The 4,070-nt window shown below is 46.8% G+C and overlaps 1 non-coding gene across 1 annotated transcript; it reads left to right on the top strand.

Moving 5' to 3' along the window:
• Positions 1 to 3,500: 3,500 nt before the first annotated feature.
• TRNAT-AGU lies at positions 3,501 to 3,574 on the top strand. The gene has a single exon. It is a non-coding gene; the product is annotated as a tRNA-Thr (tRNA).
• Positions 3,575 to 4,070: the final 496 nt, after the last annotated feature.

The following is a 4,070-nucleotide window of genomic DNA, read 5'->3' as shown; positions in this document are numbered from 1 at the left end:
CACACCTGACTCCCTGCCATCTCCACCAGGACCTGACAAGCTTTCCTTGTGTTTGGATTCTGCAAAGCAGAGGAGCAGGTGACGTTTTCCTTGCAAGCTGTGTGTGTGAGTGAATCTTTGTCCAAGTCTGCACTACCAAGTTGTTTCAGCAGAAATATATTGCTCAGGTGTGTGAAGAACACACAACGCTCCCTCGGTCGGCAGCTTGGTGTGGCTGGTGTACACACTGCAATGCCACGTCTGGCGACAAAACTGCCCTGTTTTGGTGACAAAATAAAACCACTTTGATGAGAGGCCTAGAGCTTTTTGCAGCAAACGGAAAGTGACGGAGTGCCAGTGTAAATGCTGCTGGTCATTAAATCACCATAACTGGCCTCCGCCAGTATCCCACAATGCCTGCCGTGAACTCACCTGCCCTGCATTCCTGCTACAGAGGCTGGGCCCCTCCCCTTTCCTAGCTCCAGGAAGTTCTGGCAGCTGAGCCTGCTGCTCTGCTCCGGCAGCCAGGAGCAAATCACTGCCGTGGAATGCTGCTCTCCGGCCCTGCGAACACAGAGCAGGGGGCGGGAACTTCCATACATGGGGGGGCCACCAGCATCCAAACTGTGACACCCCATGACACCCCTTCCCTCCAGGAGGCTCTTACCTTCTAAACAGGGACGGCTGTTTTCTAGTAAAATCACTAAAAGGAAAGGAGAAAACTCGAAAGAGGTTCCTCCTGGCGCTCACGTCCGTGAATCCGAATACTCTCTCAGTCCTCAAAGAGAGACCTGGAGAAGGAGACTTGCTGAAGCAAAGCCACAGGGGTCTCTGAGGTTTCCCTGGCCCCTCGCCCCTGTCCTGCCTCCCTGATGTCAGCATCTCTCTGTGAGGTCACCACCTCCGACCAATAGGCTGAGGTCCTGCCAAAGGCCTTTGTGATGTCACTGCCGCACCCAAGAGCTACTTTGGGGGCAAACACATTCCAGAAAGGCATCTTGTCTTCATGAAATGACCTCAGGAGATGGAGAATCCACCACTTGCCTTGGTAGCTTGTTCCTGTGGTGAATCATCCTCGCTGTTGAATTTTTGTGCCTTAGTTGTAATATGAATTTGTCCCTTTTCACCTTCCAGCCATTTGGTCTTGTTATGCCTTTCTCTGCTCGATTAAAGAGCCCTTTAATACCCAATCTTTTCTCTCCATTAAGGCACTTCAACACTTCAGTGAAATCACCTTTCAATCTTCTTTTGATCAGCTAAACAGGTTGAGCTCTTTCAATAGCTCCCTAGAAGGCATTTTTCTCCAGCCCTCAGAACATTAGGTGGCTCTTTGCTGCCCCAGCTCCAATTTCACAACATCTTTTTCAAATGAGGACACCAAAACTGGAGGCAGTTTTCCACTATCAGTCTCACTGATGCCGTGTCAGCTCCTGTGACGTTATTGACATAATTTGTAACTGTATAGATCACCATTGCAACCACTGTTCTATATTTGCAGCCAATATTGTAGAAAGTTTGTCGTGTAAGGGGTCCATGGAGAGGTTCTGACTGGCTGATTATAATGATGCTATCTCTAGTTGTGTATCAGTTTTGTAGTTGACGTTCTTAATATTGGCTCTATGCTGCCTGTATTTCAAACTTGTTCTCTGCTTCTGGGGAACACCCCGGACAAGTTGGTGTCAGTTCTGCCTAGCCTGCTTGATGGCCCATTAAGGACTATCAGCTATACAATCGACCCACTGAGAGAAGGCAGATACGCCTTGTGACTCAGCAAGGTCTGCAGGGACCTGCCTATGGAGAGAACTCTAAGGTTTTTCTGTGCCACGTGCTGGATAGAGTGTCCTTGGGACAAAGAAAGCAAAGACCACATGGCAAGAGACTATAAAAGGCTGATGCCTCATCTCCAATCCTGCTTTTTACCTCTGGAGGGACTTTGCTACAAACTGAAGCTCTGTACAAAGGACTGAATGACCTATCCCAGCTGTGGATGGACTCCCGAGACTTGATTTGAACCTGCAGTTTATTCCATCACTGCTACAAGCCTGAACCAAGAACTTTGCCATTACTGTATGTGAAGGGTTAAAATCCATGTGCATTTTATATAACAACCTGGTCTATGGCTTGTGCCAGCTCTTTTCCAGACCCAAAATCCAGAGTGTGGTCAGGGGACGAGAGGCCTAGCAAATAGTGACCAGCTAAGAGAAAGCTGGGTAAACAGAATGCCTTGCTTGCTGAGATAGGCCTGGTCAGCAAATTGCCAGGTGTTGGAGCTAAGAACTAAATAATTGTGTCTTATTCAGAATTGCAGATTGAGCAAAGAATCCCTGTTCCTATTGTGTTAGTCTCTTCTGTAGGGAGACGTTTTTCCCACAGAGCCAACCTTGAGTTTATGAAAAGTTGGCACGTCAGTATAAGATATGGCATCCTTCCACCTCCCTTCCCAGGGACCAATGCCTGCCTTAAGACACACAGAAAACAATCTTTATTGCCATATACTTTCACTGTTTCTTTGCTTTAACCCCTAGGAATGTACCTGTTGGACAATCAAAGGAGTTGCTCCATTCCTATGGACCTCAAATCAGAATTCAACATATATATTTTATACTAATAACATATTATCAAAGTATTAATGAAATGTTAACTTGCTAACTTGAGACCATGGGTGGAGACATTATGTGACCTGTTAACCATTGGCTACTGTGCTATCTTGTCTTGCTGCAAAACCTATCCTAGGTTTTGGAACTGCCTTCACCGTCACTTTCCCCCACCCATGGAAAATCTATATATTCTATTGTAATTAATTAATTAATAGTGTCTCTGAGCCTAATAAGCCCACTCCGCCAGCACTGTGTGTAATAAACTCCTATTCTTTTCCTCTACACAGTGGAGATTTGTGTCCTTCAGAGACACCTGCTGAAGAAAGAGGAGATTCAGCATCCAGCTTGGCTGAATGTGTCTCCTCTCCCCACAGCTTGGTGATTTTTGAGGAAATGGAGAAGACTGCCTTTGTTTAGCTGTACATTGCTTGCAAAAGAAACAGGTCTTTTTGGTGACAAGAGTTGAAAGGAGCCATTAGACAAATGTGGAGATAGGAAAAATGTCCCCTAACTGAACTGGCATCTCTGGATGCTGAAGCCACAACACAAAGTGCTAAACAGTATATGAGAACGGCTGGTGTCAGAAGAGTCTCTACCAAAGCCTCCCAGTGGTGTCTTGTTCCCACCAGCAGGGGCCTCTCTGTGCACAGAACTCCTGGTAGCGTGATGGCTGCAGGCAGTGGAGAACTCCATTTTGGCATCTCTTTGTCGGTGAACATCTGCAGTGTCTGTTTAAAGGTCTCTGGATAGTGATCTTTGGGAAGAGCTGGCTGAAGTGTCTTCCTTGTAACCAGGAGATCCTGGCTTGGCCTGCCAGTTCTTCCTTGCAAGTCTTGAGGGAAATGGGGAACGTCTGTAGTTTGGAATTTGCAGGTGTTGTCCTGGACCATCAAATGGAACAGTTGCAAGTACTTTCTTGAGGCAGGCACCATGGCTTAGCTGGCTAAAGTACCTGTCTAGTAAACAGGAGATCCTGGGTTCAACTCCCAGTGGTGCCTTGTTCTATTACTTTTGTCTCCTCTGCTCACATTTTCCTGTCTCTTTCCAGGAAACAGAAGAGACCTCCCTTGGTATCCAAGTAATTGCTTGCTAAGGAAAAGGTTTCTTTGGAGAGAAACATTGGAAAGAATCAGATCACAAGCTTGGAGCTGATGAAAAGGCTGCTGTGACTGGCATTAGCATGGTGGTTGCTTCAACTACAATTGCTGCAACACAAGAGCCTGCGCCACACGTCCTTGTGATTCGCTGAGGATATCTGCACACAGATGTCATGTCATCTTCCTTTTGATTGTCACTGATGAAAAATGGAGCCGCTGGGAGAAAAGTCCCAGAGGCACCTGCCAGGTAAAGTGGAGGTTAGAGATGCAGCACCCAGTAGTGCCTTGCCAAATGTGTCCACTCCTCCCACCTTTTGGTCAATCTTTTGAGGAAACAGAGAGGACTGCCTCTGCCTTGCAATGCAAATGCTTCCAAAAGAAACCGGTCATTTTTTCT

This window comes from Mauremys reevesii, linkage group 14 (assembly GCF_016161935.1).
Source record: "Mauremys reevesii isolate NIE-2019 linkage group 14, ASM1616193v1, whole genome shotgun sequence".
NCBI classification, from domain to species: Eukaryota; Metazoa; Chordata; order Testudines; family Geoemydidae; genus Mauremys; species Mauremys reevesii.
The sequence above is the reverse complement of the archived record's forward strand: the minus strand, read 5'-3'. Positions and strand labels throughout refer to the sequence as shown.